General features: G+C 46.7%; 1 pseudogene across 1 annotated transcript; it reads right to left on the bottom strand.

The window, feature by feature from the left end:
* Positions 1 to 3,655: 3,655 nt before the first annotated feature.
* Positions 3,656 to 4,595, bottom strand: LOC309558990 (small nuclear ribonucleoprotein-associated protein B-like; annotated as a pseudogene). Its single transcript has one exon. The product of its transcript is annotated as a small nuclear ribonucleoprotein-associated protein B-like (transcript).
* Between the last annotated feature and the right edge of the window lie 21,002 nt (positions 4,596 to 25,597).

Raw genomic sequence — 25,597 nt, 5'->3', positions numbered from 1 at the left:
ATTCGCCCCTCAAAGTTTACCTACCCTTGGCTTAGACTATAATAAACCATGTTCTTTTAGGCTACGCCCAATATCCAATGCAATTTAGTCACACCCACTTTCGCCTTTCCAGGTTGTCTCTATTTGTCAGTTTCTAATGTTGGGAGATATGCTTACTATGGTCTAGTCCTCTCCAGGCCACTGTGATATGTGTCAGTAACAGGGGAGGTTCAGTAAAAACGAAGTTCCATGATAAATTCCTCATTGTTGTGTCGTATGGAAGAAAATTAAGTAAGGCTTCAGTGGGCCATAGCCTAGCCTATAAAGAATGTAAAAAAGAAAAGAAAGAACAAGAGAGGGTGCCATTTATTCAGTGTAGTAGTTTATTAGTACATCAATAAATACAATAAACTACCATATTGAATTGGTGGTGCCCTGTCTCCCTTTTTTCTACTTCTTTTTTACATGCTTGGTCAGTGGGATTTATCTAAGGTTCTGCTTCTGTTTGAGAGGTTGCAAATTCCTTAGGAATAACCTTATCCTTCCCAGCGTTTTTTTATGGACTTTTACATGGACTCTACTATATTATTATAAGGACTTTAGTTTTTAATTTTTATGTTCTTTGACTTTTATTGTTAGCCTAGGAAGAATGATTGGGAGAAGGAGGAGCAGCCAGCTCAGAATGGGAGTGGTGGTTGCCTGAGTGAAGGAATAATCTGATGGAGGAGTGATCTGGGTAGTTTGGAATTCACCCTTCCAGGCAGGTAGGATACCATAGTGCGGTCCTCAGACGCAACACAGGTCTAAACTCAGGGACCCAGCCTATAGCCATGTTGACTACAGGGCCTTGTGGATGGAAATATCCTGGCTTCTGTCCTTGCCTGAGAGTAAGGTGTAATGTGGTCCTTTGTGTGTATGATAGAGCTGGTAGCAAAGCTGAGTCAGAGCCTGAACACTGCTGGATATCATTTAGAGAGCAGAAGTGTGGTCTCTTTTTGTTTAAAACCCTTGGTAAGCCATGGCAACCTCCACTCACTAGGGGGATCTTACCCTTTGCTCCAGCTTCTGTTCTGAATATAGCCATGTTCATTCTACCTGGTCCCAATGTATTTGAGAAATTATCTACCCTCCCCTGTGCATTCCTTAGATGGACTAGAGAAATACTTTTACGTCATCGTGCTGGCTGTGTCAGCACATAAAATTACCACCCACACAGTGTACCAGCTATAATGAATAAAAATAGGGCAGTATGGACATTAAAATTGGTAGGTGCAAACATTACTGGGTCTTGTAGTTTGAGAAGAGCAGTACATGACCACAAGATATGAGGATTGCTAGTACTCAGAAAGCGTAAGTGAAAGGAATGGACCCTCCATGGGGAACACACAGAGAACATTTATGAGAAAATCATTGTTAAAGTCATTTCCAGTTTATAATAAATAGATGTGGGTTTAGAAAGTATTGCATTGAGATGTTGTTTTAAGATGGAGCATTTAGTGACACTTTAGGATAGTTACATAGTTTCGTTTTAGAATATCTTGTTCTAATTAATAATAGACTATTCTAGAAGTGCAGCTCAGCCTACCTGACAAATGTTATATTGTAAGACAAGGCAATGAAATCACTCAACAGCTTTATAAATAGAATGTCTTTTCTTTCTTGTTCACACAAAGTGTTGGTCGAGCCCAACAAGAAATGCTGCACCCCTGTTTTTGGCTATGTGGTATCTGTAGGCATACAGAATGTAGCTGTGCCTACAGACTGGCCTCCCTTAAATACTGTCACTGACCTAATTCTTTTAAAACCTTCTTTAATAAACCAGGTCAGTCAAAAAGGTGGAGTTTGCTGCGCTGGTATACACCAGCATCATGAAGTGCAGCATGGCTAGATCTAGGAGGGTGCTGGGGTGGGCTATGCTCCCCCAGATTTTAGTTGTGCCCCTTCAAAGCCAACCCTGAATGCTCTGCCTGCCAGCTGAACAATACTGCAGACAGCTGCATTTCCCTGTCCTTGCAGCTTTGTTAACGTACTAGTAAATGTACTAATGTAGCTAAGTCAGTGATATGGTCAGCAGGGGGCCTAGCAGTGTAGGGGAGGCTGTCTGTACCACTCCCCTATCCTTTAATTAGCTTAAATTGTCCCTCGGGATGTTCAATACCTCCCAAGATGTCCTGAGTTGGTGGGAGGGGCTGGGGGTGTGGCTGCCTACCCTACCCATCCCACAGACTCCTTCACTTTGGCTTATCCTCAAGTTGAAAAAAGGGAAAGAGGAGGAGGTCATGTCCCCGTGTTCTTGATCTTGGCTTCATATTAAAAATATAATAAAATAATGCCCTTCTGAACATTATTCAAACCCTTTATGTTTTTAAAGGTTTCAGTCATGTCTCCCCTTTCGCTTCTTTCCTTCAAACTGTACATATTAAGATCCTTAAGTCTCTGCTGATATGTTTTATCAGGAGGCACTTTAGGGGACACTTTAACACTGATCACCATTCTAAGGCGACACTTTACCACTCCACTGTCCATCACTTTAAGGGGGTACTTCTCTAATGTCAAGGTTTCAGGTTCACTTTTCCACCAATGTAAGGGAGCAGAACATCCCTAACCTCCAGTGTAGGAGAGCACTTCTTTCTTGTAAACCAGTGTAAGGGGACACTTCTCCATTGGGACATTTTCCACTGTCTAGCAATGAAAAGGGGCATTTCAATACTGTACACCAATGTAAGGGATCAAGACACCCCTAATTGCCAGTGTAAGAAAGCACTTCTTCATTGTCCATCAATGTGAAGAGGTACTTTTCATTGTCTATTAATATACTGCAATTGGGCACATCTTTAATGTCCATTAGCGTTCACTTTTCTGTTGTCTACAAAATAAAGGGGCACTTCACCACTGATCACCAACGTAAGGGGGTACTTTACAACTGACCACCAAAGTATGGGGATACTACACTACTAATCACTACTGTAAAATGGACACCACTTTATTGGTCAGCTGTGAAAAAGGGAGTTTCTCTACTTTACACTATTGTAAGTGAGCACTGCTTTACTAACCCACAATGTATGTGACAACTACTACAATGACCACCAATATAAGGAGAGCACTATACCACTGACACCAATGTGAGGGGGCACTTTTCCACTGACTCCCAAGGTAAGGGGACATTGCATCACTGACCAATATAAAGGTACATCATTCCACTGACCACAGGAGCAACTATGTCCAATGTCTCACTTGTAAATTATTTAATAACTGGACAAAAGAATTCTAATCCCCCAGTACACAGGAATCCTTTTAAATCTTTGACTTATGATACTATGTAATTTATTTTTTAAAATGTCCATGTTGAATACCATATGTTGGTAGAACCAAACAGAAATTAAGGAATAGGGTTGGCTAATTAGAATCTACCAACACAGTTACATACCATTTAACCCCATCAATAGATATCAATATACATTTGTATATTCACTAACCACCTCAGCCTACCATGGAGATACTCATATTTATGTAGATGGACCTATGGCCTTTTACCACCACCCACAAGGGACAATATATTCCACAATTAGTGTACCTCAACATGTGGTGCCTAAGTAGCCTGCTTTGGTATTTTTTACCATACAGTTTCTGTCTTGGTATATTCCAATATTCCCCCCTAATGTTTTTTTTTTTTGGAGTTTTCTTTACTTTATTAAAAACAATTTACAAAGAAAGGTTACAAAACATTCAGTACAACAGTCCCATGACATGAGAGCAAATGAGGAACACCAGATGTACAAGTGAAGTCTACAGGCAGCTTGGCTCACGGCCTGGTTGGCCTCATGCCTGGTGGAGGAGGACCTCTCATTCCAGGTGGTGGCGGTCTCATATTAGGTGGCATTCCCATTGGTCCCCTGCCTGGGGGCATGCCCATTGGTGGACCCATGAGTGGCCTCATGCCTGGAGGTGGGCCCATCATGCCTGGTGGGGGTGCTCCACGACCCATTGGTGGCGGGGGACCTCCACGTCCTACAGCAACATACTGTGTTGGGGCCCCAGCAATACTAGCTGTGGCTGCTGCTGCAGCAGCGGCAACGTTGCCTCGGCTCTGTGGTGTCATCACCTGCTGTGATGGTCCTCCCACGCCTCTGACGGGCCCTGCCAAGCCAGCAGGGGCTTGTGGCATAGGAGCACCAGCTGGCACACCTCTACCAGCTGCTCTCCCAACTCCTGGTCCTCCAGCTGCTCCAGCCAATGGTACTCTAGCAATACCAGTATCTTTTGGAGGTGGGCCTTCTACCGTCATGGATACCAAATTTTCCCCACGTAGTAAAACCAACCCTAGCACCCTCTTCTCCTCCCGTTCTGGCTGTTTGGAGTTCTTGGGCTTGATCTTCCTAAACTCATCGCAATCACACAGTGTAAGATTCATATGCTTGTCAAAGGCTTTGAAGGTTCCAATGAAGATGCGACCATCTTGCAACGCATTCTGAAGTCAATGTGCTGCAGCATCTTGCTGCTTTTCCCCACCGTCATGGCTGCAGGTCGGATGCCGCGGATTTGCGACCGATTTGGAGGAATGAAAAAAATTGCACCAGGAGCCTCTCTCTCCTTAGGCGCTCTTTATATCGGAAGCGCTGTGTTCCCCCCTAATGTTTTGTGTACGGTAACCAACCTTCCAGTTAGACCAGTGGTGGACAATCTTCTTGATATGTTGGGACTCAAGTGTGGCCTCTGACATAACCAAAGATCCATACATAATCAGTTTCAGAGATAGTAGACACACAACAGGGTATAGTCTCAAACTTTGGACATGACAAAGAAGATGGTCAGAAACTGCAGGCATACTGAACATTTGGACCATCTATACCAGCTGTGCCACAGTTGGACCATCTGTACTGCTGTTCTGTCTGAAAACTCGAAGCCTTTAACTATTGCAGTGTCAAGCTCAGAGACAAGAAGAGATCCGGCATCCCTGCAGTGAAGATTTTTCCAGAATCCAGTTCTCTGGTATGGAACGCACTTCCTTACATGTACAGTGCCTTGCGAAAGTATTCGGCCCCCTTGAACTTTGCGACCCTTTGCCACATTTCAGGCTTCAAAGATAAAGATATAGAACTGTAATTTTTTGTGAAGAATCAACAACAAGTGGGACACAATCATGAAGTAGAACGAAATTTATTGGATATTTCAAACTTTTTTAACAAATAAAAAACTGAAAAATTGGGCGTGCAAAATAATTCAGCCCCCTTAAGTTAATACTTTGTAGTGCCACCTTTTGCTGCGATTACAGCTGTAAGTCACTTGGGGTATGTCTCTATCAGTTTTGCACATCGAGAGACTAAAATTTTTGCCCATTACTCCTTGCAAAACAGCTGGAGCTCAGTGAGGTTGGATGGAGAGCGTTTGTGAACAGCAGTTTTCAGTTCTTTCCATAGATTCTCGATTGGATTCAGGTCTGGACTTTGACTTGGCCATTCTAACACCTGCATATGTTTATTTGTGAACCATTCCATTATAGATTTTGCTTTATGTTTTGGATCATTGTCTTTTTGGAAGACAAATCTCCATCCCAGTCTCAGGTCTTTTGCAAACTCCATCAGGTTTTCTTCCAGAATGGTCCTGTATTTGGCTCCATCCATCCTCCCATCAATTTTAACCATCTTCCCTGTCCCTGCTGAAGAAAATCAGGCCCAAACCATGATGCTGCCACCACCATGTTTGACAGTGGGGATGGTGTGTTCAGGGTGATGAGCTGTGTTGCTTTTACACCGAACATAACATTTTGCATTGTTGCCAAAAAGTTTGATTTTGGTTTCATCTGACCAGAGCACCTTCTTCCACATTTTTGGTGTGTCTCCCAGGTGGCTTGTGGCAAACTTTAAATGACACTTTTTATGGATATCTTTAAGAAATGGCTTTCTTCTTGCCACTCTTCCATAAAGGCCAGATTTGTGCAGTATACGACTGATTGTTGTCCTGTGGACAGAGTCTCCCACCTCAGCTGTAGATCTCTGCAGTTCATCCAGAGTGATCATGCGCCTCTTGGCTGTATCTCTGATCAGTCTTCTCCTTGTATGAGCTGAAAGTTTAGAGGGATGGCCAGGTGTTCATAGATTTGCAGTGGTCTGATACTCCTTCCATTTCAATATTATCGCTTGCTCAGTGCTCCTTGGGATGTTTAAAGCTTGGGAAATCTTTTTGTATCCAAATCCGGCTTTAAACGTCTCCACAACAGTATCTCGGACCTGCCTGGTGTGTTCCTTGTTCTTCATGATGCTCTCTGCGCTTTAAACGGACCTCTGAGACTATCACGGTGCAGGTTCATTTATACGGAGACTTGATTACACACAGGTGGATTCTATTTAACATCATTAGTCATTTAGGTCAATATTGGATCATTCAGAAATCCTCACTGAACTTCTGGAGAGAGTTTGCTGCACTGAAAGTAAAGGGGCTGAATAATTTTGCACGCCCAATTTTTCAGTTTTTTATTTAACAATGTTTGAAATATCCAATAAATTTCGTTCCACTTCATGATTGTGTCCCACTTGTTGTTGATTCTTCACAAAAAATTACAGTTTTATATCTTTGTTTGAAGCCTGAAATGTGGCAAAAGGTCGCAAACTTCAAGGGGGCCGAATACTTTCGCAAGGCACTGTAAATTATGTAACTAAAGCTATAGGAAATTTTAAGCTAAAATTCAGCTTTGATATCTGCAACTCTAGTCACAGGAACATCAAGGAGATTATATTATAGCCTTTACCTTTGGCATACTGGTCCATCATTTTTTTTAATATATAAAATGCACAGAGTACATGAGTCAGGAGTTCCTAAAGCACAGTGTTAGCAGTACCTGATGCACAGTGCAGGGATCGGGTGTAATTAAAGCTTAGATTGCAGGAAAAAGAAGTGCGTAACAGTGGCGGCTGGTGCATGATAGTTTGTGGGGGGGGGGGGGGGCTGCAAATCCACCACCCTCTCAGCGGGATGGCCGGCAGGCAAATACAGCCCCCCTCCCCAGCGGGACGGACGGACAGCAAATACACCACCCCACCCAGCGGTGAAAAACGGCCGGCCGGACAGCCAGCATTCTTACCTCCTCCGGCCATACATCTCCTCCCTCTTCCTGACCAATGGCCAGTAAAATCGCTTCTCTTTTCAGCCAATCAGGAAAGGGATCTCGCGACCCGATTCCTGATTGGCTGGGAGGAGAATCAGTGTGATAATAGCAAATATTCATTCACTATTGTCATACAACTGGGTGGGCTCGGGGAGCAGTGCTCTGCACCCCAAGCCCATCCTTTTTTGAAGCCTATTAGAGCCTCTGGCTCTAATCAGGTGCTTAAAAAAAAAAACCCTATTGGAATCCATGCATCCGGTGCCCTGCATGTAGATTAAGGGGCCGGATGCATGGATAGGGGGGCGGCGCCCCTGCGCCCCCAATGGACGGGCCGCCCTTGTTACCTAATGTGCAAAGTGAAGGGGTCAGGAGTATGTAAAGCATAAAGCACAGGGGTCATGAGTAAGTAATGCGTACAGTGCAGGGGTCGAGTATGTAACACACAAAGTGCAGGGGTCAGGAGCAAGTAATGCACAGTGTGTAGGGGTAAGAATTACGAAATGCACAGAATGCAGTGATTAGTAGTAAGTAACGCAAAGAACACAGGGATCAGAACTTAGTAATGCACAGAACACAGGGCTCAGTAGTAAACAACACACAAAGTGTAGGAGTTAGGCATAAGTAGCAGTAACATACAAAGTGCAAGAGTCAGGATTATGCATTGCACAGATTGCAGGAGTCAGGAGTAAGTTGCATAGAGTGCAGGGGTTTGGAGTAAGTAATGCACAAAGTACATGGGTCAGGAGTATGTAATGCACAGAGTGCAGGGGTTTAGAGTAAGTAATGCACAAAGTACATGGGTCAGGAGTATGTAATGCACAGAGTGCAGGGGTTTAGAGTAAGTAATGCACAAAGTACATGGGTCAGGAGTATGTAATGCACAGAGTGCAGGGGTTTAGAGTAAGTAATGCACAAAGTACATGGGTCAGGAGTATGTAATGCACAGAGTGCAGGGTTCTTGAGTAATTAATGCACAGAATTCAGGGCTCAGGGGTTAGTAACAAACAGTGCAGCGATCAGGAGTAAGTAACATACAGAGTGCTGGAATCAGACGTAAGTAATGTGCAGATTAAAGAGCTCAAAAGCAAGTAATGCACATGGGTTAGGGGTAAGTAATGCACATAGCTAGGGTGTCAGGAGTAAATAATGTAGGGATCAGTAATACATAACGAACAGAGTGCTCATTTCAGGAATATGTAATGCACAGTGCAGAAGTCAGGAGTAATTAATGCACAAATTGCAGTGGTCAGGAGTTGCACAGGATAAGGAGCAAGTAACACACAGAGTACAAGGTTGAAGAGCAAGTAATGTACAGAGTGCAGAGGTCAGGAGTACATGGTGTATAGAGAACAGGAGTCAGGAGGAGCAGTAACACACAAAGTGCATGGATCAGGAGTAAGAATCATACAGTTTGCAGAAGTCAGAAGTAATTATCACTAAAAAAAATAATGTATAAAACACTGCTCAAGGTGAGCCTTCACCTGTCCCACCTCCACTGCACTCTAATGGATGCTGGTCCTATTCGTAGCAGAAGTCATGATGTGAAGAAAAATCCAGTTGGCTGCACTTTTATGAAATCATCTTAATTGAATTATAATCCACATAGACAGTCCACAGTACACAAAAGAAGGGAAAAGCAAACTAGCTATGTATTAGAGCTATGATTAAGCACTCCAGTTGGCATGAAACGTGTTAGCTGGTGTGCTTTTTTTCCCCTCTTTTTGTGTACTGTGGACTGTCTATCTGGATTATGATTTATTTGAAGTGCGGCCAACTGTATTTTTCTTCACATCATGACTTCTGCTAAAAAATAATCAATTTGGTTATTATGTGTTTAGTAAGATTTAACTCAAAGTGCATATTTCAATTAAAATATTTAAATGTAAACAACCCTGGAAAAAAAAATCTTAACAGTAACATGGTACAGTTACTCAGTTACACAGTATATTTACATAGTTAGTCTGGTTGGAAAAATAATCAGTCTGGTTCACCAACAGAAAACACACATACACAGAAAACTTCCATATACACAATACTAAAACCACAGTTCATCCAGAGAAAGGCAAAAAGACCCCCAATAATGCATGATCCAATTTGCTCCAGCAGGGGGAAAAATCCTTCCTGATTATCCAGGAGGCTATGGGATATTCCCTGGATCAACTAGCCCTGTTGCTAAAACCTATAAAAATATGTACTGTATCGTGCATTTAGGAAAGATTCCAAGCCTTTTTTAAAACAATCTACTTTGTGGGCGAAAACCGAATCTCAAAACATTTTCACACCTCTTACTGCGAAGAAGCCTTTCCATATTTGGAGGTGAAAACTTTTTCTCCAGATGTAAGGATGACCCTTTTATCCTTGGTGATGCCCTTAACCACTTCAATATAGGGCACTTTTATCCCCTTCCTACCGAGGCCAATTTTCAGCTATCAGCGTTGTCACACTTTGAATGACAATTGCGTTGTCACACTACACTGTACCCAAATGAATTTTTTTTCACACAAATAGAGTTTTTTGTGGTATTTAATCACGGCTGGGTTTTTTATTTTTTACTAAAAAAGACAAAATTTGGAAAAAAAAGTTTTTCTTCTTTTCTGTCTCTAAATTTTTATTTTGTAAATAAGTAATTTTTCTCCTTCACTGATGTGCGTTTATGAGGTGGCACTGATTAGGTGGCACTGATGAGAAGGCACTAAATATGCCGCACTGATAGGCGGCACTGGTGGGGGGCACTGATGGGCACAAACTCATAGGCATCTACAACTTTGTTTCCTGAGGGTCTGAGGCTCGGTTCACACTGCCACGACCTGCAGTACGATTTTGGCATGACTTTGAAGCAACTTCAGGGAATGCCTATGTAATCTTCCTGTAATGTCTGGTCCAAATAACATCAATTAAGCTGAGGATTAAAGTCTATGGGCACAAGTAGGATAGAAGTCGCCTTCCAATAAAAATTAAAAAAAAAAAAGAAGTCGCCTTGAAGTAGTACAGAAACCTTTTCCATAGTCAGAGGGACGTCAGTAGTGCTAATTAAACAGCTCTCATTGACAAAAATGGGATTTGACATGTCACGCCACTTGGGGTCTCACAAGTTAGATCCCAAGTCGCGGCAGTGTGAACCAAGCCTTAGAGAGATCTATTTATTGTGGCATGGTGACACCTCATTTGTCAACAGCAAAGAGAAGACCATATCCTAGATATCGAAGGTTTAAATTAGACAGGTTCCAATGTATCCTCTCTAAGAAGGTTCCAAATATACACCTAATCTGTAACAACAGATTCAAATTTATTATTTGATTTGCAATGGTGTTAAATGTATGTTTTCCATGTGACAAATCTGCCTTTCTCTTTATTTAGATGACAATGAATACACCGTGTCAATTTTATGTACCATTTGTTCAAGTATATCACCTTTTATCTGTACGGATTATTTGAAGATCTAATGTTTGCCTGTTCAAATGCAGTATGTTAAAGTCAACAATTTCCATGGGGAATACTTTTTCACAAGACTGTATTCCTTCTTTAAAAACATTTTTATGGTTTTATTTTATGACCTAAAAACCATATTGTATTTAATTTTTCCTTCCCTCAATGTTCTGTACACCAATACTGAAAAATTGGCTAACTTTACGCCACTAAATGTTTTAATGGTGTTGTAACCTTTTATGATCAATAAATACTTAAAAGTATTTTCTAAAGGGAAAACTTTGCCTTCCTTAGTTTAAAATGCACTTCAAGTCTTGAGAGCACATTGCTTTCTAGAGAAGCAGCAGTGACATCACCAGTGCCATCAGGAAGTGGATGCAAGGCAAGGCTGAGGTATTGTTTCATGTATATTTGATTTTTTAATATCTTTAAATACAAAACCCTTATAAAAAGGATGCCAGAAATAGAGAGCGAGAGGTTGTTCGTATAGGTAACCTTGGATTTTGCAAAAGCTTTAGCCTTCGCTCTGCTGGGATCTAAAGCTTGAGGTCAAGAAATAATTAAGAAGGAACTTTTACAACTCAAATAGTGATGCTGGACTGAAAAGAAAACCCAATGTGGGAAAGATTTTGATGCCAATGAGTAGTGTAAGTTGCAGTAAGAATATTAAACTGTGTTTTATAATAGCATGTTTTTTTATTTTTACTATCCAGGGCTCATAAAAACTTGGACTAAATCTGTAGAATTGCATGGTCTGAAGAAACTTTAAAGTCTTTGAATCAGAGATTGGTTGCTTCCATTAGAGTATTTGGAAAAAGTATTTAAAACAGAGTTCCACCCAAAAGTGGAACTTCCGGGGGCGTGGCTTGGACCCGATCCAATATGGCCGCTTGACTCTGAGCTCCTGCACTGAGGGGTCTGATATTACCTCATCCTGAGCCCTTTCCTTGCGCCTACTTGAGCCTGAATCATGGGAAGCAAAGCCAGAAGTTCTTCTGCCACCCGAGCGGGAACCTCGGGAGAAATGGAGTTACAAATCAGCCGCAATATCCCGGACATCTTCCGGACGCAGCGGCCCTCCCCGTCTTCCTCATCCTCTCAAGCCGCCCGCTCACGTTCCCGCTCGCCAAACAGGCATGCCGCAGAGTTGGGAGCCTCTCTGCCTTCACCCTCGCATGATCCTCCGAGCGCTCCAGTGGCCCCACCAACCCTTTCCATGGCGGATTTGCAGTTTGTTGCCGCTGACATCAAGGCGGCTATGGCGGCGGCAATAGCGGACCTCCGCAGCGACTTTCAAGCTATGTCAGCGAGGGTGGAGGAGGTCCGCCATGACACTTCCCTAGGGCATGTTCACCAGGTGACGGAATCGCATGCTGTCCTCCTACGTGATCTTAACCGGCATGTGGAGGACCTTGACAATCGGGGCCGCCGAAGGAACCTTCGGGTGAGGGGAGTACCTGAGAGCATTGAACACCAGAACTTACCTCACGCCGTCACCTCCATATGTAATGATCTCCTCGGCAGGCCCCCTGAAGCGCCCGTGGTGTTCGAAAGCATTCACCGGGCTCTACGACCCCGTGGCAGGGAGAATGATCCTCCACGGGACGTGGTGTGCTGCCTGGCCAACTTCCAGCTTAAGGAGGATGTCTTGAGGAATGCCAGGATGAGACAGCACCTCACGTTCCAGGGTGCCGACATCAAGCTGTTCCAGGACCTATCTGCCATAACGCTGCAGAGATGCAGAGAGCTTCGCCCGCTGCTGGAGGAACTCAGATCCAGGGCAATCGTTTATCGATGGAAGTTCCCCTTCGGTCTATCAGCCTCCTCACAGGGTCGTACGGCCCTATTGCGAGTACCAGAGGACCTCGACCACTTCTGTGCCACCCTGGGCATTCCTCCTGTCAACGTCCCCGACTGGTACAGTGAGTTCCGCATCTCCCCGATGCACCGAGCGACCTCCATGGATGGAATCCAGATGGCCGACAATTTCGTCCTGGGCCGCCGTCGCTCCCACCCGCCTTCTTCACCTCCAGGCAATGGAAGGGATGCGCCCCGCAATGGGAGCCCGACGGCCTCACCTGTCCACCGGAGGGCACGTCATGCTCCATAGACTTCCCCACTCACCGCCTTTATCAGGTAGCACGGAACTGTTCTCCTGGATCCCGTTTCTCTGCTGGAGCTGACCCCGTCCTCTGATGCCTCGACATGATGCCTTCCTTGCCCTCACGAGTTGCTCGCTGTCCCCGGACCTCCGGACTCACCGATCTGCCTACTACTCCTTCGCTGCTGCCTTCTGTGAACGGTCCCGCGGGCAATACTGACCTTGGCTTCCACCTCCGTTAACTGTGAGTCTCCTCTTTCTTACCCATGCCCTCTCCGAGCAGTGAGAACTTCCTGCCTACCCCCCGGGAGGGTCGGCAACTGAACTTCTTCCCCTCGCTCACGCTGACCTCCGGCCTCCCCGGGACCCCTACAGCTGTGTGCCTTGGATTCCCCTCTCTCCTTGCCCTGGATCCCCCCCCCCTCCCTCTTGCCTCCCGTGATCTTCACGAACTGCCCCTCCCTGGTGCCCGGGACTGTCCTCCAATGGTCCCTTTGGGCCATGGCTCAATCCCCCGTACCTTTGGAGTGCTGACCCCGGTTTCCCCCCCCCCCCTCTCTGCTACAGCACGAACGCTCTGGGAACCCCCCTTCTTCATACGGACATGAACCACCTTTACTTTTCATGGTACTGCTCAAACATGTGCTGGGGGAAGTGTACGGGTCATAGCTCATAGCGGATGTGCACACTGCTGTTATCCTCCTGCTTGTACACATGAACTAGGTCTGCTTTTTAGTGATTTTGCTCTCATTAATGCTGGGAAGAATGCTAGGTTCGTAGACTATGCTTGCAATGCACTCTGTTGAACCCTCTCATTTTCCTCCTTCCCGCTCCCCCATCCTTCCCCCCTCTCCCCTCCTTCTTCCCATGCCTTCCCCCCCTCCCCTCCTTCTTCCCCTCCCTCCCCTCCTTCTTCCCCTCCCCTCCCCTTCTTCTTCCCCTCCCCTCCCCTCCTTCTTCCCCTTCCCCTCCCCTCCTTCTTCCCCTCCCCTCCTTCTTCCCCTCCCCTCCCCTTCTTTCTCCCCTCCCCTCCCCTTCTTCCTCCCGTCCCTTCCCCTTCTTCCTCTCCTCCCCTTCCCTGTCCCCTCCCTCATCCTCTTCTCCTTGCCTACTCCTCCTCCTCCCCCCTCCTACCCTTTCCCTTCTCCTCCTAGCTTACACACGGATGTTGTCTTTGCAGAAGGGCGCGATGCCCGATCTCGATGGGTGGTGCCCTGCTCTGTGTACGGGGACGGAGCCCCTGTGCTGATACTACGGTTCCGCCCCCCTTCCATTGCCAAGGCCATCGCCCACATTGCTAGGTTGCCTGCGGGACATTCCTGCTTTGCCTTGCCTCCTCCCCGGGCTGCCATTCGCACCCCTGGGGGAGGTGGGGTATGTCATGGATGCCTATGCCCCTGGTGCCGTTGCACATTCATTTCAGTCAGGGACGCCCGCTCCCGCTGTCGGCCCGCCCCCCGGGATAGCTACATAACTGCATTCTTTCAGCTAGATCACATCCTTTTGGGAATGCGGGGGTGCTGGCTGGCAGCGGGCTGGTGGGGTCACTGATGGGGTAAGCGGTTAATATTGCTCCGCTAAGTTGCTATATTCCGGGACACGAATTGAATGAGATGGGCTGTATGCCAGCAGTTGTGAATTTTGATGGCATCACTGCACTGTTGCTTCCTTGTTTTAGTTCAACTGTTCCAGCAAGTTTTCTTTTTATCCACTTGTTTTCCTGTGCTACCTCGCCTTTCACCGCCCTCTGACTGCTACCTGCCTTTACCGCGTGCAAAGACGCCTCATGGGTGGTCATTCTTATCCCATTCTTCTCTTCCTTTCTGGTACCCCTCTTGTCTACCCTTCCTTACTCTTACCTGACCACGAGACGGATCACCTACACTCTGACCGCCCCTTGGTTTGCCCACCATTACACGACTCCCTCACTGCAGACTTGCCCGTCATCCTTCAGACCATCCCTGTCTCCCAGTCGACTCCCATCACTTAGCCATTACCACCCTCATTTCGACACCTATGGTAATCCCTGTTCCCCCCATACGGCTCACCCACTGGCTCTGCTTCCCTGATGCCACATCAACGCTCCGCATCAGATTATACTTGCTCCATACTCCCTGAGCTTGCTCCCTATTGTTCCTTCATTCACCGGGCTCATTCAACTACTACTAATGACCCCTGCAGGTCCCCGGAGTTCTGGCCACCGTATTGGTTGTCTCCTTCCACGTCCGCCAAAGGTCGACGTTTCTTAACGGTCGTCCGACACCCTCCGACTTCCACACTCCCCCACCCCCTCTGAGTTCCCCAGCTGGTCTGTCGGTTCTCACGGTACTCTAGCTCCCCTCCCGGCTCCTATCCTTTCCATTCCCTCCCCTCCCCTTCGCTGACTCTTGACCCACCCCCCCTTTTTTTTTTTTCTTCTTCTCTTCCCCCCCCCTCTAGGGTGCGCTACGATGACCGCACCAGCACCCCAGCCTGCTGATCTCCGCCTTAAGGTTGTCTCCTTAAATGCCCGGGGTTTGAACACACCTCAAAAACGCTCGAAATTGCTCATGCACATGCACAGACTTAGAGCGGATGTAGTGTTCTTGCAAGAGACGCACTTCCATTCGGACGCCCTTCCTAGATGCACAAACAAACATTTCACTCAAGCTTTCCATGCGACGTCAGAGACTTCCAAGTCTAAAGGAGTCTCTATACTCATTGCAAAATCTACTCCTGTCTCCATTTCTGACTCCCTGGCGGACGCCCAGGGACGTTATTTACTGCTTCGAGGTACCCTTATCCAGATCACCCTTGCGAACGTCTACAGCCCCAACCAGTCCCAGGTCTCGTTTTTCAGATCAGTTTTTGGTGAACTGGCACCCTTCCAACGGGGCACCTTGATCTTTGGGGGCGACTTCAATGTTCCCCTGGAACCACTGCTTGACACCTCCTCAGGCTCCTCGTGCCTGCCTTACAAGGCCCTAAAACAGATTAAGCTGTGTCTTCCTGACCTCCAGCTTCATGATTCCTGGCGGACGCTCCATGCTAGTGACAGGGATTACACTTACTTCTCCCCACTCCACGCCAAATACTCCAGGATCGACTACCTGTTCCTCTCGCAATCTGCTCTCACTTCTCTTACTGAGGCCTCTATAGAGCCATCGATACTTTCGGATCATCACCCTATTTCTCTTACCCTATCCTTTCCGCTGTCTCTATCCAGAGATCGGGTTTGGAGCCTTAACTCGTCCTTGCTGACGGACAAGGCTAGATCGGCCGCCATCCGTGAATCTTTACAGGAATATTTCTCTGTCAACGCGACGCTTGACACGTCGACCCTCATTCAATGGGAAGCCCACAAATGCGTAATCCGGGGTAAATTTATCGCGCTTTCAGCGGATCTGAGAAAAGAAAGGGAGGCTTTTGTCTCTGACCTGATCTCGCGCATTCGTACCTTGGAACTTGCCCACAAACGATCCCTTGCACAAAACACTTTAACGGCCCTTACCTCCGCTCGCGAACAACTCACGGAGGAGTTAGACCGAAAGACCAGACGTAGCTTCCTCCTATCCCAAAAGCTTTTTTATGAGCAGGCCAACAAAAGGGGTCGACTCCTTGCCACGGCTCTTCGCCAAAAGAAGGAAAAGACCACGGTTCACTCCCTCCGCTCGCCCTCTGGCTCCCTGGTGGCTAACAACCGTGACATTGCGGCTGAATTTGAGGCCTTCTATAGCAAATTATACAACCTAGACCCAACACGCTCCCACCCCTCCTCCAACCCTTCCAGATCTCAGGCCATCACGGACTTTCTTGCGTCCAACATGCCCCAACAAGCTTCTCCCGATTTCCGTACTGCACTGGATCTCCCCATCTCCAAACAGGAATGGGACTTGGCGCTTAAACAAATGCAACCCAATAAGAGCCCTGGCCCTGATGGCCTTTCTGTGGCGTATTACAAATCCTTCCCTGACATCCTTGCCGCCCCGTTCTTATCCGCCTTTAACTCTGTCTCGGCAGAAAACCCCCTGTCTCCGCGGATGCTTGAGGCCCACATTGTAGTGATCCCGAAGGAGGGGAGGGATCCGACCTCCCCTGCCAGCTACAGGCCGATTTCCCTCATCAATGTGGACGTCAAGCTGTTCGCGAAGATTCTGGCTAACAGACTACTCCCGCTTCTTCCCAAGGGGATTCACAAAGACCAGGTTGGTTTTGTCCCGGGCCGCGAGGCGCGGGATAACACCATCAAAGCGATTAATCTGCACCACGTCCTCTCCACCACTAACCAGAAGGGGTTCCTGCTCTCCCTGGACACTCAGAGAAGGCATTCGACAGGGTCTTGTGGGACTTTATGGCGGCAACGCTCTCTGCCTGGGGATTGGGTCCCCGGTTTCTTGGTTATGTTATGGCCATGTACGCTAAACCGCAGGCGCTGGTCCGCGTTAACGACACCCTGTCGAGTGCCTTCCATGTCTCCAATGGTACTAGACAAGGGTGCCCTTTGTCCCCCTTGATTTTTATCATGACGCTGGAGCCCCTCCTCCACAGGATTAGACAATCTGACACGATCCACGGGGTTAGCATCGCTGACGGAACGTACAAAATTGCCGCTTATGCGGACGATCTTTTGTTGTTCCTCTCCGATCCCATCACGACCCTGCCTGCTCTCCTCAAAGTGTTCGACGAGTACGCTTCCCTCTCCAACTTTCGGATTAATTTCTCCAAGTCCTTCGCGTTAAATGTCACCCTACCCCAGTCAGAAGTGGAGCGTTGTCAGGCGAATTTCCGCTTCACATGGAAATCGGACTCGATCACTTATCTGGGCATCGAAATTCCATCTAATCTCCAACACTTATTTGATCGTAACTTCCCCCAGCTTTTCACACGGATATCGATAGATCTCCGATCCTGGTCCAAGCTCCAGCTGTCCTGGTTCGGCAGGGCAGCTGTCCTAAAGATAAATATTCTACCCGCCTCCTCTATGTCCTCCAAACGGTCCCCATATTGCTCCCTCCATCCTTCTTTAAAAACTACCGTCGTATCTGCACCTCCTTCTTGTGGGGGGGACAAACAGCCCCGTATCGCATATAAAACCCTTACGAGGCCGAAATCTAAAGGAGGTATCGGCCTTCCTGACTTGTATAACTGTTACGCCGCTTGTCACCTAACTAGAATAGCGGACTGGAACATACATGAGCCTCATAAAGATTGGGTTTCCATAGAGAAGGGCTTCACTTCTCTGGATCTCCACTCTTCACCGTGGCTCCTAGACGCCCACGTCCCCCCTGCTCTAAAACTCCACCCCCTTATTGGTCCCTCTCTTAAAGTCTTCCGTTCAGTTAGCGCGTCTCGTTCTATCTCCACGGTTCCAGGCCCGATGACCCCTGTCCGCTTGAATCCTGATTTCCCTCCTGGCATGCACCGTGCTTACCTAACCTCGAACTGGGCTCAAGACCAATTGAGAGTCCACCATCTTTGGGACAATGACGCCCCGCTCTCCATACCCTCCATCTCTGAAAAGTCCGGCATGCCCCCTTTACCTCCCTGGCCACACTTACTCCTCAAGCAATACCTCCTGTCTCTCTCTCGCAGGTGCCCCTCCTTGTCCTCCTTGACCCCGTTCGACTACCTGTGCCAACAGGAAGGCCCGATCCGCAGACTCCTTTCCACCATCCACTCCTTCTTGTTAGATGAGCCCGAGCAGAGGAAGCTCAAACGCTGCGAGGATTGGGAAGCGGAACTTGCAGTTACTTTCACGCCAGAAGACTGGGACCTTATCCATACAAACAACCACAAATGTTTACTTAATGTCACCACGCAGGAAAGCGGTTACAAACTCGTTAGCCGCTGGTATTACACCCCCACGAGATTACATAAGCTTTTCCCTTCCACCTCACAGATCTGCTGGAGGTGTAACGCTGAACCTGGTACGCTCCTCCACATCTTCTGGACCTGCCCTCGCCTTACCGCCTTCTGGGAGGAAGTCCATAGAATTGTGACGCAAGTTACCACAGCAGACATAGCCTTCACTCCTGCCCAATACCTTTTGCACCACTCTTCTACTTCCAGCAGGACTTATTCTAAATCTTTGGCGATTCTCATGGTGAACGCCGCCAGGCAGTGCATCCCGGCACTGTGGAAGACCACGCACGTGCCTACCGTCAAGCAGTGGTTCCAGCGCCTCTCAAGGGTCGCGGAGATGGAAGAACTGATTGCCATCGCTAGGGATGCCCCCTCCAAACATCACAAAAAATGGGCATGCTGGACTCACTATACTTCCACGCCTGAATACTCCCGACTCTGTCAGTAACGACCCTGTGGTACTGTTCTCACTGACCCCTTGGGTACACCGCTCTTTCCGTTCTTTATGCTCTTTATTGTCTCCCCCTTTTTTTTTTTCTCTCCTCTCTCTCTCCCCCCTCCTTCCCCGTCGACTCTCCCCCACTCCTCATCCCCCCCTCCCCGTCTCCCTTCCCCCTCCCCGTCCTCCGCAGGCAGCTTCGTTGTCTCTGGGCGGGCCCGGACAACTAGCTCCCTCCCTTCATTGCACGACTTAGTTGCTTCATTGTCATTCCCCCTCCCGGACGACTCCCCTGTCTCCCGTCCCTGGGTTTTGATCACCCAGGCTATGGGCCTCGACACGGACCTGCTCGACCCGACCGCTTTGTCCTCCTGATGGTTCGCTTCCTCCATTGTGTCTAGTTCTTTTGCTTCTGCTATTGCCACCCCTCTCTTTCCACTTCAGATCCCTGTTTATCTAGATACGCTTCACAGGGTGGAGTTGTCCCAGATCCCCCCAGTTATCAATGATGTTTGTTATATGCAATTTTGTATGGTTACTTTTGCCAACTTCGGCTGTTTACACGCTTGTACCTTTACACTTTTGTGTACATCTCTGTAATGTTTCTTTTGCCAACATTGGCTGATGGTACGTTTGTAACTTTATCTTTTATGAACCAATAAAATACCTTTCGCTTTAAGGCCTCCTGACCCCCTGACATGCAACATTTGGCATGTAATTTTTTTTTGGGGGGGGGGGGTACCTAGATTTGACAGGTACCGTTCCAGCTCGGGCCACTGAGGTGGCTCGAGCGGATATTTTCCTCTCCTCCTCCCCCCTCCCTGCAATCTTCTGGGACACATCACAGGTTCCAGAAGATTGCCCGGCCACTTAGGACAAGCTGCACAACTCGCAAATGCACAGTGCCCACCCTGCTGTGGAGCCACAAGCTGTCAGAGCTGGGTGCCCACTCTAGAGATGCCGGCGCTGCGGGGAGAAGAGGGAGAGAACCGAGGCTCCTGTCGGCCACATCGCTGAATCGCGGGGCAGGCGAGTATGTGTTTATTACCCACTTGCCGACCACCGCCCGACTATATACGGTGGCGGTCAGCCCCTCCCAGGCAAAGTGACGTACCGGTACGTCACTAGCCTGGGAGCGAATAGGGGGCGAGTGCGCTCCCGCCCCCGCTCGTACCCGAAGAAGCCGGCGCGTGTGACCGGCAGACCCGATGTCCACCTGTCACTCGCGATCGTCGGGTGGAGAGGGAGAAAGGCAGGCGGCTAATGTAAACAAGGCCGCCTGTCCCTTTCCCCTGTGTAAAAGCACTGATCACTAGGTCCTGCTATGTAGGATCGTTGATCTGTGCTGTTACACACAAAGCCACATCCAATCACAGTAAGAAACACGCCCCTAGGGACACACTTAACCCCTTCCTCTCCAATAAAGTTAACCCCTTCCCTCCCAGTGTCATTTTTACAGTAACAGTGCATATCACTGGTACCCCCAAAAGTGTCCAAAATGTCAGGCAAGGGTCCGATCTGTCCGCCGCAATGTCGCAGTCCCGCAAAAAAAATCGCAGATCGCCATTACTCGTTAAAAAAAAAAACAATAAAAATTACAAAAATCTTTAGTAAATGCAATAACTTTTGCGCAAACCAATCAAAATACGCTTTTTGCGATTTTTTTTTTTTACCAAACATATGTAGCAGAAAACAAATTGGCCTAAAATGTTAAAAAAAAATATTTTTACATTTTTTGGGGGGAATTTCATATAAAAAAATGTGAAAAATATTGTTATTTTTGCAAAATTGTCGCTGTTTTTTTGTTTATAGCGCATGATAAAAAAATCGCACAAGTGATCAAATACCACCAAAAGAAAGCTCTGTTTGGTGGGAAAAAAAGGACGTCAATTTCATTTTGGGTACAACGTCGCACGACCGCGCAATTGTCCGTTAAAGTCACGCAGTGCCAAATCGCAAAATAGGCCCTGGTCAGGAAGGGGGTAAAATCTTCCGGGGCTTAAGTGGTTAAAAGTCAGCAGCTACACTTTTTGTAGCTGCTGACTTTTAATAAACACAAAAATGGGTGGAACTCCGCTTTAAGGCTGGGTTCACACTTAAAACAGATGGGGCTGGCAGCAGGGGGTCTGGTGCATCCATGTTCTCTGTTTCAGGGACACATCAGGCTGAATTCGGACCTGAAACTGAGCCAAAGATGCACAGAACTCCTGTGCAATTTGCTCTGCATGCACTCTGGAGATGTGTGAACCAGCTCCATTAAGAGCGGGTCACAATTTTCTGTAATGCGCATTGGATGTGGGGAAAATTGCATCCAATTCCCATAAGTGTGAACCCAGCCTCAAGTAGTTCTAAATCTAATCACTACATTCTCACACAAGTTTTTAATGTCAATGCAATTTTGAAAGTTGATTTTAATCATTTTAAATCTTCCGCTTTCACTAAAACATTTTTTGGTGGTCCTTTTTCAGATACCTACTGTTATAGGATGGCAACCGTCTCCCAGTCCCGTTCCCACACACCTGTCACATGCCTCACTGGTGAAGATTACAAATGGCTGCAGTGACCCACATTGCGCAGACATGGTTCACACATGCCAATCCAAAGCTGTGCAGATGGTGCTGGAGTGCGAACATGTGGATAAAAAGTGGCTGAAAGAGGCTGGAGAAGATCAGCAGTAAAAAGGAAGATAAGTGTTTTATGGGAAAAAAGCATGGCAATTGTTCATCATGCACAGCACTTTAGTAAATTAAATTCCATTCTGTTGTGGTTTAAATCTACTTTAAATTTGGCAGAGATTACCTTTAATAGTTATGGAGACAATAAAAGATTAGCAGGGTACTAAACTTTTCTAACTGGCTGGACGCTTGGATTTAAAACTGGGCTTTTTGGTATTGAGAAAACAGACGAAAATACAGAAATACAAAGAAAGTGTATTTGAGTGTAATTTCTGTTAACACAGCAGATTAACCTGTAATAAAGGGGTTACACATAACATGGAACTGGGAGGTGTTCTGGATCAGACCAATGTCCCCTTTCAATATATGTGGTCTGCCTGCAGGGTAAGTCCCTCAATGAATTATAAGCATTAATGAAATCTCTTAAAATGGAATTGCCTTGCAGCAGGATTAGCTGTGCGTTAAGTAAAGAGGCGATTCACAGAGTAGCAGGATTCCTGGATATTAAAAACATAAACGGACTGTACAGATGTAATACTGGATTAACCTAAATTTCAGACTCAAGAGGGGAGAGTGAGACCCTGTGTCACCCCCGCCACCACCTCCAATTTATACTATAAATTCCATGGACACACAGGAAGTATTAGTAAATATGGGATTCCTCCTAAACCATTATGTTGTCATGTGTACAATGCCAAGAAACTTGTTTCTGAATTGGTGAAATCCAATGTACAAATGCAGCATTTTCTCTGCAGCTTATTCTTATTTTTAAAGCAGAACTAAACCCATCAGTTTCTCGAAACGGTTACATTTAGGACATGCCAAGAATGACTGTCACAGTTGCTTAAAATGGAAGGAAATATTGCGCTAACTAAAAATATGGTGAAGCAGCTAACACCAAATCACTGTACCACAAAGTGAAATAACAAAAATGAAAACAAAATAAGTGTAGCGCTAAAAGTGAAATAATGTCCGACAACATAAGAGTCCAATGAATCAAAAATATGTTGTGACGAGATGGATCCAACATAACACAATGATGAAAAACTGTTGTGCAGCAAATCCCATCACCAGCGAAGGAAAATAAGATTGCGCTCACCAGATGGATGGGACCCAATTACCGTATAGTAAAAAGGGTCAAACAGGCTTGTGTAAGGATGGATGGTCCAATTGGATCTCACCGACCAGGATAGGAAGCGTAACGAACTCCAAAACTTGATCAGTCAGAGGGTCCACTCCCACAAGATGGATGGTGAATTCAGAATGAGTCCTGGAACACATGCCGGCCTCATTTCCGGTCGGGATGCGTTCCACAGCCTGCTCCACCCATCAATTCCCAATCAACATCCACAAGTTTATATATAGGACAAGCGTATTGACTGACATTATCTTTTGAAAAAGGCACCTTTGCCGAAACATGTAAAGAGGACTAAGTCAGCCCAGCTGTTTTTTATATACATGCCTTTCCTTCACGGATGTTTGTAAGTTTATCAGCTTTTAAAAATAAACCTGTTTTTAGCAATATTACGCTATGTCCCCCCTGTTTTATCTTTAATGTCACAGTTGCTTGTTCGCTCAACAAAACTGTTAAGCCACCATATGGCTGGTGTCATAACTGACCACATGTGCAGCACTCTGGTAAACTGCATAATAAACAGGGGCTAAGAGGACAGCTTCCTTAACTGTAAGGGGTAAGAGGGTTTAGTTCCACTTTACGTTCCTAAAACAAGACATTGCCGGTTTATGGCAGCTCTCTACGTATTGTCCTAGGTCGAGACTCTATCACGGTGAAAATGGTCATTTAAAGGACGCAGAGTGTGCACATTGGCTCCATGCAAAACTACAGAGCGTAGATGTGCAGTGGAGAAAACTGCTTTTGCAGCTTTTTCCAGGTTTTGGTATACATGGATGGGGCTCTGTAGTCTGCAGATTACATAGTGTCTTGGGTGGGACAATATCTCTAACCCTATGTCCATGTTTTGTGAAGGACCAGCAGGGTGTGTGCTCAGATGCACACAGCCCTTATAATGGAGGTGAAGAAATACCTCAGAGCTCCCATTTGGGGACAGCTCCACCCAAGAGAGACAGGAGGTCTCTAGGAGTCAGAGGCTGCAGGTGGCAGCCAGAGCACATGTGTGTCTGCAAGAGACAGGTGACAGCCTGAGGACTTAAGCCCCATACACACGTACCGAATGTCGGCCGAACGATCGGCCGTCTTTTGTCCGGTGCTGTCCTGTCGGTTGAAAAGTGCTAAAGACTGAACACGAATTTTGTCGGCCAACAACAGCCGACTGCAGAAGTGATGCCATGTGATGGTTAACTTTCCGTGTGTTTTTTCTTCTCTGAGCATGCCCAGTCTTGCTCATCTGCTGTTAGTTGGCCGAATTCTGTACTGACTGGCGAACAATCGGCCGTTCTGGTGACGGCCAACAAAAATTTTATAGCCTGCACAACCGATTCTGTTTGGCCGAAAAGTCGCAGTCGGTTGTCGGAAGCATCATACTAACAAGCCGACAATCGGCCGATCGGTCGGCGGCCGAATATTTACGGCCGACAATCGCTACGTGTGTACGGGCCTTAAGGCCAGAGTGAAGCTGTCCGCTTCGGAGAATTTATGGTCTGGGGACCAGCTTAAAGAGGTTGTAAACTCGAATTTTTTTTTTTTCTTTTTTTCACCCTGCAAGAGAAAGACATAATGAGCTAGTATGCATCGCATACTAGCTCATTATGCAATACTTACCTTAGAACGAGCCCCCGCCGTGCCGCTCACTCACCTCTGACGGGCGACATGTCCAGTCGCATGTCTTCCGGGATCGCGGCATCCGGCCATCTGATATGCCGGAGCCGCGGTGACGTCACTCCCGCGCACGCGCGCGAGAGCCGACAGTCACGGCACGGGACTCTGAAGGAACGGCACGAGCGGCCGTTCCTTCAGAGCGCATGCACCAGTGACGTCACTGGCTGCATGTAAGGTAAATATCTCCTAAACGGTACAAGTTTAGGAGATATTTACAGTACCAATAGGTAAGCCTTATCATAGGCTTACCTATAGGTACAAGTTGTAGAGGAGGGTTTACTTCCTCTTTAAAAAGCAGAGGTACTGCAAATGAAAAGCTGAGGTGGGCTAGCATTTTCTGTTCATCCTATATTGACTGGAGAAGAACCCCTGCATGGGAAACTCTATATGTTATGGACTTTCTTTATGTCTTTTAGTGCAGACTGATGTGAATGCCTTGAAAAACGCATCTACCACTAGAGCTAACGGCCCCCGTGTTACAGTATGTACAAATGTGTTTATAGGCAGCATGTAAATACTCCCAAATGTACTAAAGAGGAGATTCACTTCCCTGTACATTTTCGTTTTAGCCCCTGTTGTGCAGAATTGTCCTGCCGTGATCTACTGCTCAGGTCTCATAGCCCGGATCCTGTAATCCTTTGCCAGCTGCCTCATCCAGGTTCAAGCAGCCCAGCCCATGATGATACGTGCAACTCATCCCACAGTCACTGTGTGTCCCCACCCTGGCAGCTGCCAGGGAAATGTTACTGGGTAATCACAGGCTGAGCAACGGCACATCATTCTCGTCTCAGGGCTGGCAAAAGAAAAATTAAATAAAAGGCAAACAAAAACAAATCACAGTTTTATGTTGTGGAGGGCGAAGGTTCACGTTAATTGTTCCAGCTTTTCTTCTGTGCAAGTAAAGGTTTTATGTTTACTATAAAAGAAACCACAATCTTGTCTCCATTATGCAGTTTCATTAACCACAGTGCATGTGTGAAATGCATTACCAAAGCATTTTGATATATTTTAGATGTATTGACATTTACAGTGTTCTAATGGATAAGATGATTACAAAAAAATAAAAATAAAAATCAAGAGATAGATGCAGCACCATGTAAAATCTTTTAGGTGTAGAAAAGTCTATTAAATCTTACTTTGCATTGAACGCCACAGCCGATGTCTCCCTCAGGCTCTCTGGGAGGGACACAAAACGGGTATTCGTGGTGTCTTAGTAGAACATGGTTCCAGAATAAAG

This window comes from Pelophylax lessonae (genome assembly GCF_965119305.1).
Source record: "Pelophylax lessonae genome assembly, chromosome: 6".
Lineage (NCBI taxonomy): Eukaryota > Metazoa > Chordata > Amphibia > Anura > Ranidae > Pelophylax > Pelophylax lessonae.
The sequence above is the reverse complement of the archived record's forward strand: the minus strand, read 5'-3'. Positions and strand labels throughout refer to the sequence as shown.